This window comes from Symphalangus syndactylus, chromosome 3 (genome assembly GCF_028878055.3).
Source record: "Symphalangus syndactylus isolate Jambi chromosome 3, NHGRI_mSymSyn1-v2.1_pri, whole genome shotgun sequence".
NCBI lineage: Eukaryota > Metazoa > Chordata > Mammalia > Primates > Hylobatidae > Symphalangus > Symphalangus syndactylus.
Window position 1 is genome coordinate 40,727,758 of NC_072425.2, and position 14,897 is coordinate 40,742,654.

A 14,897-nucleotide genomic window follows, 5' to 3' on the forward strand; every position below is an offset into this window, starting at 1 on the left:
TACTGACAAGTTATCTCAGTTTGTCCAAAAAAAAAAAAAAAACAAAACTTCTTTGTTTCTCTTTCACCTTTGAAGGACAATTTTACAGAGTGCAGAACTTTAGGCTGGTGGGGTTTTTTTTCCTCACAATACTTTAAATATTTTATTCCACTCTCTTCTTGCTTGCATGGTTTCTAAGAAAAAATCAGATGTAATCTTTATATCTGTTCTAGAGGTAAGGTGGGTTTTTTTTTTTCCTTCTGGCTTAAGGACATTTTCTTTACATTTGATTTTCTGTAATTTAAAAATGATATGCCCAGGTGTGGTTTTTTTGGGGCACTTATCTTGCGGGTGTTCCCTGAACTTTCTGGATCTATGGCTTTGTGTCTGATATTACTTTGAGAAAATTCTCAATCATTACTATCTCAAATATTTCCTCGGTTCCTTTCTTCTCCTTCTGGTATTTCTATTATGTGCATGCTACTTACACCTGGAGTTGTTCTACAGTTCTTAGATATTCTGTTCTATGCCGTTCAGTCTCTGTTCTTTTTGCCTTTCAGTTTTGGAGGTTTCTATTTTATATATATATATAGATAGATAGATAGATATACACACATATATATGTGTGTATATATATATAGATAGATATGTGTATATATATAGAGTAGATATTCTTTTCTCAGCTGTGTCCAATCTACTAATAGCCCCTCAAAGGCATTCTTCATTTCTGTTACAAAGTTTTTGATCTCCAGCATTTCCTTTTGGTTCTTTCTTAGGATTTCCAGTTCTCTGTTAACATTGCCTGTCTGTTCTTGCATGCTGTCTGTTTTATCCATTGGAGCCCTTAGCATACTAATCATTGTTGTTTTAAATTCCCAGTCTGATTGTTATCAGTGGTGAATGCGATGGGTCTGCCGCCAACTTTATCCTTGCCTCCTTGGAGGAAAGAATTCAGCTGAGAGGCATAAGGCATAGTGAGAGATCGAGGTAAGCTTTGGAGCAGCAATGAAAGTTCATTAAAAGGTTTTACAGCAAGAACAAAAGGAAGCAAAGTACACTTAGAAGAGGGCCAAGTGGATGACTTGGGAGATCCAAGTGCCCCATCTGGCCCTTGATTTGGGGTTTTATACCATAGTTCCAGGGTTTCCATTTCTCCTGCCTTGATTTTTCCCTTGGGGTGGGCTGTCTGCATGCACAGTAGCCTGCCAGCACTTGGGAGGGGCCGCATGCACAGTGTGTTTACTGCAGTTGTGTCCATGCTCACTTGAGGCGTTTTTCCCTTACCAGTCGAGCCTTCCTAGAGGAAGGTCACATACCAGTTAAACGCCACTATTTTGCCTCTTAGTGTGCATGCTTAAGGCCACTCACCCAGCTCCTGAGATTTTATTGGGAAGCTGCTGATCACTAGCTTCAGATGTTTTCTATCTTTTGGGAGATTGCCTTTCCTGGGCACTGGCTGTGACCAATTATTATTTTAGAGAGATGGTGAAACAACCACGTGATGATCACCTGAGGGTCACCTGACATTCCTGGGCGGAGGGGGGGGGGGCCCTCTCCTGCTCTGCTCATGTGTGCCTACCTACTCTAATGTGATCATTCCAACATCTCTATGATGTTTAGTTCTAAGGCTTGCTCTGCCTTTTCACATTTTATTTTTTGCCTTTAGTATGCTTTTTTTTCTCTTGATAGCTGGACATAATGTATTGAGTAAAATGAACTGTTGTAAATGAGCCTTAGTAACGCGGTGATAAGGTGTGGGAGAAGAGGACGTGTTTTCTGGCCCTATCATTAGGTCTCAGTATTTTATTTTTAGCAAGCCTATGCGTCTGGACTGTGATCTCCCCAAGTGCTGCTCAGTTCCTTCCCATTTAGGTGGGACAGGATAGCTGAGTTGGGTGGAATTCGGCATTTCTCTTCCCCAGGTAAGTTAGGGTCCTATAAAACCCCAGTAGGTTAAGCTCTGGTTAAATAGTTTCTCCTGAGAGCAGACATTGTTAAGAGCTGATTGCTTTGGTGTATTTCAAAATGGTTGCTTTTCCCCTCCCTCTGCTGGAAGCACAAAGGGATTTTCCCCTAATATTTACTGTGAGAGCCCTGATAGAGCTCCTGGAGGTAAAACCAAAGTATGGGGAGACCCCTATGACTAGGTCCCCTTTCAGTTTTTAACTCTCTGACGTGTTCACAATGAGCCTCCAGCAATTTGCCAATTACAGTTCAGGTTTTCCTACCCTAGCATTGGTTCCTGTGGCGGTTTCCACTCTCAAGTTTCTTCTCCGGTAAGTCATGACTCTATATTTGCCTGTCTGTCCCTCTCCAATCTTGGGGGCAGTGATTTACACTGTGTTCTCACCTTTCTTATGGATCCAAGAAGAGTTGTTGATTTTTTCAGTCTGTTCAGCTTTTTATTTGTTAGAGAAATTGATGACTTCCAAGTTCCTTACATGTGGAACGGCTACCTTCTTAAAACTAAATATTTTTTGTTTTAACGATATATAATTTTTGTAAGTTATTTTTTTGAAGATGCTGATTTAAATATTTAGTTCTGCATTATCCAAATATCTTGAATATACCTACTTTGCATTTATCTTAAGAAGTTCACTAATGGGCATAGACATGGGAATACCTGAGAGGTGCAGGCAGGCTAGCTCTTGAAGAACCAGGCTATCAGGGCAGAAAAGAATCTTAGAGATCATCAATTTAAACTATTTTCATGTTAAAAAGAAAAGAACAGAAACAACGACGAAAAGCAAAACACAAAAAAAACCCTCAGAGGCCTAGGTAAGGCTGACTCTCTTCCTTCAACAACCAGTACTCGTCTCATCTCATTGAATATCCTCTCCCCACTGTCAGAACCTCATCTAGCACCTCTGACACACTCGCATCTCCCCAGTGAATGGTTTAGAAATTCAGATCTACAGACGCTGGAGGCATGCTCTTCTATGCTGCACACCAAGTGCATCTCTACCATCCAGTGTCGGAGACACGTAGAACATTCCCATATTCTCAGACACATCAGTCCTTCTCTGACTCTTTCCTTCACTGAAAGTCGGTAGCACCGACATTGTAGGGACTTGCAGCCCAGTACTGTGAAAGATGTTGAACGCTCTCACAAATTCAGCAGACACACTGGTACCTTCCTGCCTCCACTGCTATAAACATTCAGATTATTTTCATTAAGTCCTTTAAAACATCCCAACCCAGGATATCTACAGTACTTGATTAAAAAAGTCTGGAAGAGTGCTGTCTGTGATGATGGAAATATCCTATAATTCTGAGCTTGTCCAATACAGTGACCACCACCCACAGGAAACTATTGTGCACCTGATACACGAACACAAAATCTTTTGAGTGTTAGATTATTGAAATTTGGTGATGGGGGGGAATGTTAAACTGTAAACTATCTCTTGGAAAGTTATAAAATGCTTTTCATAGCTCATCCAACTCCTTAAAGCTCCATACCACCACCGCACAAAACTTTCTATTGCTATTCTCTTAAGACTTGTCAATCATTCTTGACCCTAAAATCCCTAGATCTTCCAATAAATGTGGAAATTTGCCTTAATACCAAGATTTCTGCAATACTTGTTGAATGTCAGAAAATTTCTTCTGACAGGAAATTAGATAAATCTGGGGCGAGGTCCTGCTGTGCTGTTAGACTTAAGAAGTTTTAGTTTACTTGCACTACAGAGTGAATGTGTGTGTGGTGGAGGGCGGTGGTCAGTGGTAGACAGTTCTAAGCTTTATGCATTTGATGTTTCCTTCTGCTTTAATCCTTTAACTAATTCAATCATCCATTCATTCTACAAATATCTATTGAGTAGCTGCTGGCAAGATAGCCATAAACATGAGAGAAAACTCCCTGCCTTCACAAGACTTCTATTGTAGTAGCAGAGTTCAACAATAACAAACAAATAAGCAACTACAGTATTTAGAAAAAATAAAACTGCATAAAATAATGTCATGTACTAATATAGGTTACAATAAAAATTAAGCAAGGTAAAGGTCAGTAGGAGACCACACAGGTATTTTAGATAGGGAGGTCTCAGGGGCCTCTCTGAGGAGGTGATATTTGGACACAGACTGGCATGAAGTGAAGGAACAAGCCATTCAGTGATATAGAGCAAAACTATCAAGGGAGAATCCAGAGTGAAGGCAAAGTCACAGAGGCTGAAACATGTTTTCTATATCCAGGAGCAACTTGAGAAGATCCCATGCCGGGACAGGTGTGGCTACAACCGAATGAGAGCAAGAGAGAGGAGAGCAGATGAGGTCTGAGAATTAGCCAACAGCTACCAGGTAAGTTCCTGGGAAACAAAGTTCTAGGTCAGACCAGAACTCACAGCAAGAGATGAATTAGGTGAAGCATCCCTTTTATTGTGTCCTGATTAAAGTTGTTTTAGTGGCTCTAGATCAGTGCTTTACAAAGGTTAATATGTATATGAATTATCTGAGGATCTTATGAAATGCCACTTCTGATTATCTAGGTCTGGGGTGCGTTGTGATCACAGAACAAGCTTCTATACTGTTGTTCCTGGTCTACTTTGAGATGCAAGTCTCCAGAGTATAAATCATCATGAGATGAAGTCCACACTCCTTTGGTTTATAAAAGCTTTGTTTCTAATTATGTCTTCAACTTCATTTTTGCTGCTCACTCTCCCCACCTCCATCTCCCTTCCCTACTTTATATGCCCCAGGTGTATCTCTTTCTTTCTCGAACACATTAGGAGCTCTCTCATTCTCTGGCCTTCACAAAGTTTGTGTGTCTCTTCCTAGAGCAAACCTCTCTCCCTCTTCACCAGTCTTACTCCTCTATTAGTTCCTAGCTTAGTTTTTACTCCCCTAGTGTAGGGTTTTGCTGCCCTCTCACATGCCACTAAAGCTCTCTATCCACCTTCTAAACACTCACCTGTCATTTAGCCTAGTTCTTAGAGGAAGACCCAGGTTCCTTTGCTGGTTGTTGCAGTCCTAGAGAATAGCACAGTGTTTACAACAAAAGTCCCCACTAAATATTTGATGTGTGAAAGCATGATTGAAGGAGTTAAACCACAAGACACACTGCTGTAACAATCTACAGAAAATGAGCATTTGGTTACAATGTAGCAGAGTCTAGTGGCTTTGTAGGCTAAAAATATAATGAATAATCCTTAACACCATGACAGTATTTTGCCAATAACCTAGATTAATTAACCTTTTTAATTGAATGATGTAATATAAATTGTTCTTGGAGTTTTCATAAAATATGATGAATAACAAGGAGGAGTGATGCTTCAATTAAGGTTCTTAAACTAGTTAAGTGTGTTTTCTTTGTGCACAAACAAATCACTGCCACATAGATATGGTGGATGAATTTGATAGATTTATGACCTTTTAACTTTTCTGAAATGCTTCAAACATGGGCTTATCAACAGATTGTCTATTAACTAATCAGCACATTGACATTTGTCTCTTCTGCCTCCCTTTCTCTGAATTTTTTAGTGTGCCTATTTTGACAGGCATCAAATCCAATAATTAATGTGACATACACAAAAACATAGGCTATCTGAGGACAGCATACCATTAGTTCTAAATGGGTTGCATCATTATGTGTCTTCATACAATTAATCAGAAAGGGGCTGGAGGTTCATATAGATTGTCTTGACTGGGTCAAAATAGGAAGTCTGAATATGGGGTCAAAGTCAATGTCATACATAAGACACCGGGAAGTAATGTTATAAAAGTTCTGTGCTGTACCAGTCAGAATTCTCCAGAGAAACAGAACCAACAGAACTAATTGTACATTGTATATACTTATTTATAAATTATATATATTAAAATTATATACATAAAGTTATATTAACATATAAAGCATTTTATTTTATGAAATTGGCTCATGCAATTGGCTGACAGGTATGAAAGGGGCAGGTCAGGCAGAAACTCAGGCAGCAGTTGATGTTGTAGTCCTGAATCTGAAATCTGTAGGGCAGGTCACCAGGCTGGAAGTTGTGGAAGTTGACACTGCAGTCTTAAGGCAGGACTTCTTCAGAAAACCTCAATTTTCATTCTTAAGATATTCAACTGATTATATGATGGCCACATCATTACGGACAGTCTCCTTTACTTAAAGGTAGCTGATTGCATATGTTAATGACATCTACAAGAGACATTAACAGCAGCACCTAGATTCATGTTTGAGTAAATCGTGTCCGGAATTGGTGGGTTCTTGGTCTCACTGACTTCAAGAATGAAGCCGCAGACCCTTGCGGTGAGTGTTACAATTCTTAAAGATGGTGTGTCTGGAGTTTTTTCCTTCTGATGTTCGGATGTGTTCAGAGTTTCTTCCTTCTGGTGGGTTCGTGGTCTCGCTGGCTTCAGGAGTGAAGCTGCAGACCTTCGCTGTGAGTGTTACAGCTCTTAAGGCAGCGTGTCTGGAGTTGTTCGTTCCTCCTGTTCAGAGTTGTTCATTCTGCCTGGGGGGTTCGTAGTCTCGTTGGCCTCAGGAGTGACGCTGCAGACCTTCACAATGAGTGTTACAGCTCATAAAGGCAGTGTGGACCCAAAGAGTGAGCAGCAGCAAGATTAATTGCAAACAGCGAAAGAACAAACTTCCAATGGGTGGAAGGTGACCCCAGCAGGTTGCCGCTGCTGGCTCAGGCAGCCTGCCACTGCTGGCTCAGGCAGCCTGCTTTTATTCCTTGATCTGGCCCCACCCATATCCCGCTGATTGGTCCATTTTACAGAGAGCTGATTGGTCTGCTTTACAGAGAGCTGATTGGTCTGTTTTGACAGGGTGCTGATTGGCGTGTTTACAATCCCTGAGCTAGACACAAAAGTTCTCCAAGTCCCCACTAGATTAACTAGACACAGAGCACTGATTGGTGCATTTACACACCTTGAGCTAGACATAGGGTGCTGATTGGTGTGTTTACAAACCTTGAGCTAGACACAGAGTGCTGATTGGTGTATTTACAATCCTTTAGCTAGACATAAAAGTTCTCCAAGTCCCCACTAGATTGGCTAGATACAGAGTGCTGATTGGTGCATTTACAAACCTTGAGCTAGACAGAGTGCTGATGGGTGTATTTACAATCCTTTAGCTAGATGTAAAGGTTCTCCAAGTCCCCACCAGATTAGCTAGACACAGAGCAATGATTGGTGCATTTACAAACCTTGAGCTAGACACAGGGTGCTGATTGGAATGTTTACAAACCTTGAGCTAGACACAGAGTGCTGATTGGTGTATTTACAATCCCTTAGCTAGACATAAAGGTTCTCCAAGTCCCCACTAGACTCAGGAGCCCAGCTGGCTTCACCTAGTGGATCCCACACTGGGGCTGCAGGTGGAGCTGCCTGCCAGTCCTGCGCCTTGTGCCCACACTCCTCAGTCCTTGGGCAGTCGATGGGACTGGACGCCGCAGAGCAGGGCACGGCGCTCATCGGGGAGGCTCGGGCCACGCAGGAGCCCATGGCGGGCAGGGAGTCTCGGGCATGGCGAGCTACAGGTCCCGAGCCCTGCCCTGTGGGGAGGCAGCTGAGGCCTGGTGAGAATTCGAGCACAGCGCTGGTGGGCCGGCACTGCTGGGGGACCCGGCACACCCTCCACAGCTGCCAGCCCAGGTGCTAAGCCCCTCACTGCCTGGGGCAGCGGTGCCGGCTGGCCATTGTGAGTGCAGGGCACGCTGAGTGCACGCCCACCTGGAACTTGCGCTGGCCGTGAGCACCGTGCGCAGCCCCAGTTCCCTCCTGACCTTCTCCCTCCACACCTCCCTGCAAGCAGAGGGAGCTGGCTCTGGCCTCCGCCAGCCCAGAGAGGGGCTCCCACAGTGCAGCGGTGGGCTGAAGGGCTCCTCAAGTTCGGCCAGGGTGGGTGCTGAGGCTGAGGAGGCACCAAGAGCAAGTGAGGGCTGCGAGGGCTGCCAGTATGCTGTCACCTCTCAGAATAACTGTATCTTCTAGCCCAGCCAAACTGACATATAAACTTAACCCTTACACATAACCACAAATGTTATCTAAGAACAAATGAAGCAAATGATTGATCATGATCTAAGGTGCAAGCCATTAACCAACTCTGAGTGTTGAACTAGCAACAGGAAGATCTGGGTTTAGGGTAAAACATCTAAGAATTCAGTATAAGGAAAGAAATCTAGCCTGTAATAGGAAATGGGGACTGTGGCAGGTACTAATTCCCTGGAGCACAGGGAGAATGAGGAGAGGTGATATTACCTGGTAATTGCTATGGAAGAGGATGCAAGATGTGAAATGGGCAGATTTAAAGTCAGAGGAATCTGAGTTTAAATTCCAGCCCTGCACTTATTGAGCAAGCTATTTAGTCCATGTAAGTCTAAAACTTTTATCGCCGGCATGGAGGTTATGATGCCAAACAGGAATGTGGTGAAATGAAATAACATAAAATTTGTTTTTGACATAGTGCTTGTAACAATAGATGCTCCTGTTTAAAAACTTTTCCTTTTCTCCTCATTTGTAGAGAAATAAAGATGAGATCTGGAAAATTCAGGGTACCCAGACCTGAGCAGAATCAGCAATAAGCAGTCTCAACTCAGAGCTGTAAATATTAGGCCAATCTCGCCCAGCTTGCCTTTTTGATTTCCCAAAAGTCTGAAGCTATTTCCAATTTCAGGGAGAGAGTGGTCCTGATTCTAGGATAATTCTAGCAATTGAAAATTTCTTAAAGTTTATGTAATTTATTGTGTGAAATTTCTTACAGTTTAATTCATTGTATTAAGTTTTTTAGTTTGTCATCTTTAAGTTCCATATGTCCCACAGCCAGGAGGATTCAGGTCATTATTCAGCACTTACTGTGTAATCAGGTAATTCTTATAACATCATCATCCCATGATCACAGGTGGTGGGCTAGTGAGATAACAATCTGACTATAGGACTCATTTGATGGATGAACACCATTGGGGTCGCTTAAGGGTTATCTGCAATAATTAATTCCTTCAACTTGGGCTCCAGCCTGTCCATATGGTCTCAGACTCTCTGGGAGGATCCTCCCAGGGCAAATGCTACAGGGTCAATTCACGCAACTAATATCTTCAGCACCTGGAGATCAAATTATAGCTGATTCATTAAACTATTAGCATCATGTGCAAAAAGAAATCTCTGGCAAATCAAAGATGATAAAGTGGTTTTGACACTTGAATGCAGGCACTTGACAGAGATATAGGGTGGGTACAAAAATCAAAGATACAGGAAATGAAAAAGTGTTTTTCTCCACAACTCTAAATCTTAATCAGTTCCTGTAAAGGATACGCAACTATTTTCATGAAACAAGCCATTGGCCAATCAGAAATGATAGAATAAATAAAGTGCTATTACAGTACTACAAATTAATAGAGGAAGGACAAATATTCTGAATTGGTAAAGCAAGACATAAACAAAAGATATATGGAACAACTGAACAAGAAAGCAATTCACAAAACTTGGTGGGTGAGGCCTTTACTGCCTTTTTGCCAGAGATACACAGGAACATACTTTCTTTTATAACTTTAGAAAAAATTAAAGAAGTATTAAGGAGAAAATAACCATAATTACCCTGCATAAATAATCTATTAGCCTTGTTTTACCACCTAGTGTTTGCCTTAATAGATCATATTTTAGAGTTGTAATCAACATGTCATTTTATACTCTGATAATTTAATGACTGTGTTAACATAACAAATTTTCCATTTAACTAAGCAGTTTTTAAAATTATTATTTTCCTTTTCTTAATACCCTTACTTTTAAAAATTTTATAGTGCTTCAGAGGGTAGGAGATAATTCTACAAAGATTCAATGCTTGCTGCATCTGTCAAAGTTTTAGGAGTCCAGTTGTTAGGGGCACTGTGGAACATCCCCTCTAAAATTAAAAACAAGTTATTGCACACTGCATCTTCTACCAAAAAGGAGGAAACACAATGCTTGGCAACCCTCTTTGAGTAACGAAGGTAGCAGACAGCAGATTTTATACCTACTCCGGAATACTACTCAGGCTCAAATACTGTAAGTGTAAAATGACAGCAACAAACAACCATCTTTGAGTGGGACTCAGACAGCAAAGTCTCTGAAACAGAGCCAGGTAATGGTTCAAGCAGCCCTGCTATGACGGCAATAGAATCTGGCAGATTTTATGGTGTAGTAAGTGTCTACAGGGGGAAAAGATGTTGTATGGAGTGTGTGATAAATTCCAGTGGGAAGATCACAGTGATGGTACCTTGAAAGCAAAACACTAAGATTAAGATTAAGAAAGTTAGTTAATTATAATGAATACTTCATCACTTTCAATTTGTATGACTCATAATTACTTTCTGATAGCTTTTTTTTTTTTTTTTGAGACGGAGTCTCGCTCTGTTGCCCAGGCTGGAGTGCAGTGGTGCAATCTCGGCTCACTGCAAGCTCCGCCTCCCGGGTTCATGCCATTCTCCTGCCTCAGCCTCTCCGAGTAGCTGGGACTACGGGCTCCCGCCACCACGCCCGGCTAATTTTTTTGTATTTTTAGTAGAGACGGGGTTTCACCGTGGTCTCGATCTCCTGACCTCGTGATCCGCCTGCCTCGGCCTCCCAAAGTGCTGGGATTACAAGCGTGAGCCACCGCGCCCGGCCGATAGCTTTTAATATAAAATTTGCCGTAAGATTTTTTAAAGCCCCAATAATTATTTTATTGGTATCCTGATCTACATGTCAACTTATTCCTGACTCCTAGTTATTTTTCAGATCTAAGCCAAAATGATATTTTATTGTAGACTTTCCTGCCCCTCTCTGTTTAAATTATTCTATTCCTCAGAGTATCCAGAGTTAAATCGGTTGGTACACTACAATATTCTCAGTGCCTAGCATAGTGCTTGGCCATAAATAAATGTTGGATGAGTAAATGAGTAAGTTTTGTTAAAGCAAACTAAACGTGGCCTGAGAAGGACTCTGTGCTTCTATATTTGAGTCCTCGTGGACAAAGTGCAACTGAGCTTAATAGGTAGACAAGATTGAAAACCTAACTTAGGAGTATGCCCACGTAACAATAGCTGAGTCTTGGCCAACTGCAGTGGTGGTACTTCAACGATTCATACACTGCTGAGTGTCCAAACTGTGTTCAAATAGGGCAAATGCCAACCTGTAACCAATCCAGCTGTTCTGTACCTCACTTTCCATTTCTGTACATCATTTCCCTTTTTTTTGTCTATAAATCTTCTTCCACCACGTGGCTATGCTGGAGTGTCTTTGAATCTGCTGTGATTCTGGGGGCTGCCCGATTCATAAATCGTTCATTGCTCAATTAAACTCCTTTAATTTTAATTCAGCTGAAGTTTTTCTTTTTACAGTGTTCATAGATCTTTTTCTTATCTCCTTTGGATGAAACTATCTGGTAAATAAATAGGATAAAGTCCACCAATTTAAATAGAAATGGAAGATGAGTTTGTTAGAATTCTGGATCTCCTGAAGCTTTCATTGTAGTCATAGAGCTAGAAAATAAATATGTAATGAATAAATGAGATAATTTTCAATAATATATGAATATAAACTAAAAGTAATATGAATATAAACCAAAGCTATGGAATTTGATAAAGAATAACTGGAAAGAGAAGGAACTTTTGGTGGGATAATTAGAGAAAGGCTCTTTGGGAATATGATATCTAAGCTCTAAGATAGAGGCCTCTCATAAAAGGAGGAGTAGAGGAAGAAAACATTTTCTCTGCAAAAATCGTGAATGCAGAGAATCTATGGTGAAATTAGTCTTGGAAAACATAATGAACAGGTGTCCAGTGGGTCTACAGAGCCTAGTAAAGGCAATAATTCAAAAAGATGAGGCTGAGAAGGTAGGCAGAAACAAGATCATATTCAATCTTGTGAGCTTTGGTAAAAATCACTTATTTTACTGTACATGAAGTAGAAAATCATCAGTGGTTTTAAGCAGAGCAACAGTATCTAATTCATATGATTGAAATGTGATTATTTGTGGAAGATAGATGGGGATGTAGGTGGATGGAAAGACTGGAAAAAAGGAGAATTCATCAATTAGAGAATTTTGTGTTAGTGTAGGGGAAGTATGATTGCTTGCACAAAAATAACAGTTGGAAGGCAGACAGGCAAGAGAGAACTTAGTATATATCTTCAATTCCAACATGAACTGAAGCTGGGCTTGTGATAAGATAATGAGGAAAAGAAAATAATCAAAGATAAGTCTTATGTTTTTTGGCTCAATAAAGTGGGTGGAAGGTTATACCACTTACTGGCAGTAAGGAAAGTTTGGGATTGGGTCAGAGTCAGAAATCCAAAGTTTTCTTTGGGACATTTTAAGTTTGAAATACTTATCAGAAATCTAGCTAGGGATGCCAAATAGACAGACAGCCAAATTTAGAAATAGGGAGAGATCAGAGCTGTGAGTGTGTATATAGACACCATCAGTATATAGTTGAGATCAAGGGAGTGTGACAAAAGAGAAAAGAGAAAAATAGGGAAAGGGGTCAAGCTTGGTTGCTGCAGCCCACTAACATTTACAGATTAATTAGATGAGGAGATGCCAACGGAGGAGACTGAGAAAGGAAAGTGAGAAAGGAAGGGTCAATGTTGGGTCAAAGATGCAAAGCAAAGAATATCAGGAAGGAAAGCGCAATCTGGTCTACCAAACACTGTTAAACAGTACAGTAAGGACCACTGGATCTGAAAAATTGATGACCAGGGCAAAGGTAATTTTAGTAGAATAGAAATAATGGAAGTTTAATTAAGTATTTTGAGGGGTGAATACTTTAATATTATTGGCACTACTAAGTGATAACATTATCACTACTCCACCATAATAACCTATTTGACAGATTAAACATTGAGTTGGTAATTCCACAATTCACTTATTTAGCAATTTAACAGTTCTCTACTAGCTAGAAGATGAGATTTCAAGGTGATTAAGAGATGGTCCCAGTCTTTGAAGATAATATTTTTTAGATAACTCATTGTGTCTGGAATTGTTTTCTTTTGGTGGGTTCTTGTTCTCACTGATTTCAAGAATGAAGCTGCAGACCGTCGTGGTGAGTATTACAATTCTTAAAGATGGTGTGTCCGGAGTTTTTTCCTTCAGATGTTCACACGTGTCTGGAGTTTCTTCCTTCTGGTGGGTTCGTGGTCTTGCTGACTTCAGGAATGAAGCCAGAGACCCTCGTGGTGAGTGTTACAGCTCATAAAGGTAGTGCAGACCCAAAAAGTGAGCAGCAGCAAGATTTATTATGAAGAGCTAAAGAACAAAACTTCCACAGCGTAGAAGAGGACCCAAGCAGGTTCCTGGTGTGGGCTCAGCTGGCCAGTTTTTATTCCCTTATTTGGCCCCACCCACATCCTGCTGATTGGTCCATTTTACAGAGTGCTGATTGGTCCATTTTACAGAGTGCTGATTGGTCTGTTTTTACAGAGTGCTGATTGGTGCCTTTACAAACCTTTAGCTAGACACAGAGTGTTGATTGGTGTGTTTTTACAGAGGGCTGATTAGTGCAGTTACAAACCTTTAGATAGACACAGTGCTGATTGGTGGGTTTTTACAGAGTGCTGATTGGTGCATTTACAAACCTTTAGCTAGACACAGAGTGCTGACTGGTGCATTTACAATCCTTTAGCTAGACAGAAGAGTTCTCCAAGTCCTCACCCACCCAGAAGCCCAGCCAGCTTCACCTCTCATCAGAACTCTCATTTCATTCTGGAAATTTTTCTGTTGCCACTGTTTAATTTTGTCTCTACCAAAAGATGATTGAAAATCATATACCTCCTCAGAAAGATTAAGGCAAAGGATTGATTTAGTCTTATACTTTTTCAAATTCTTCACCCCAGAAGAGTATTTTCATTTATTTTATAACGTCTTTCCATGTTCAATATGTTAAAAAATCCTTTTATGGGTTTAAATAAAATAGAAAATGGTTATTTATACTTGTAACTTCTTTTAAAAATTATCTTCATTTGCTCTATATCCTTAAATGGCTTGGCAGTTTAGAATCAACAACTGATATGAATAGATACTATTATTAAATTCACTAGTTCTTCAATAACACTAGAGAATTCATTACAATGAATGAGTTTCTTAGTGCAGTAATTAGAGAGTTTGATATTGATTTCCTACACTGTAATAATTGCTGGCATTTCTGTGACAAAAATAACCATTATATTTAGAAAATCTTTTTAATACCGAATAGAAATGTAAGCTTGAGACATAGACACATCCATTATTATGCCAGAAGTAGTAAACATTTTTTCCTTTGCCACAATCCAAAAATACAGGACTATTCTTTTTTACCTTATGGACTTGAATGCAGGTTAGAATGCCTTTTCCTTCTATTTTACTTTCAAAATGAAAGGTATTTTTTATTATCACTGATACAGGGTTAGGGTTCAACTGTTGATCATACAGAAATTTAAAGAGTAAAGACAACACTTGATCTCATCATCCAGAGACAATTACTGTTAATATTTATGTATATAATCCCTTGCAAACATTTATCTATGGTTGTGTTTTTAAATTTAATGCCTAAGAATAGATCTGGCTGGTATGATAGCATTTACTCATGCTTTTCAGGGACTATTTTTTGTTAAAGTAATTTTTCTGTTTTCAAATAAAATACTGGTTTTTGTAGAAAATTCAAGTGCCACAGGAGAGAAAGATCCCTTTTCAATATCATCACTACCACCACCAATCTCATTATTCAGGCATAAAAAGAGCCACTGTCAACATCTGGGTGGTTATTCCTCCTGGATGCATTCTACATTTTTAGCCATATCTTTTAATGGCAATGAATGCAGAGCACATTTTTACATGGTTGTTACTTTTATTTAATCAATCACTTATTAATGAGCACTTAAATTCTTTTCAGTTATTTTTACTATTTCAAGTTTCAGTGAACATTTTTATACCTTTACATTTGCTCTTTTATCAGTTTATCTCCTTTTCTATTCTTAATTTCGAAGTAGCAGTC

At 40.0% G+C, this 14,897-nt stretch overlaps 1 long non-coding RNA gene across 1 annotated transcript in view; it reads left to right on the forward strand.

Moving 5' to 3' along the window:
* Window positions 1-14,897, forward strand: part of LOC129478477 (uncharacterized) — a 363,400-nt gene that overhangs the window by 271,587 nt on the left and 76,916 nt on the right. Inside the window, exons 3-6 of the long non-coding RNA XR_010120201.1 lie at window positions 859-966; window positions 1,793-1,901; window positions 2,213-2,255; window positions 4,171-4,275. This is a non-coding gene — a long non-coding RNA (uncharacterized lncRNA). The remainder of the gene's footprint in view (window positions 1-858; window positions 967-1,792; window positions 1,902-2,212; window positions 2,256-4,170; window positions 4,276-14,897) is intronic.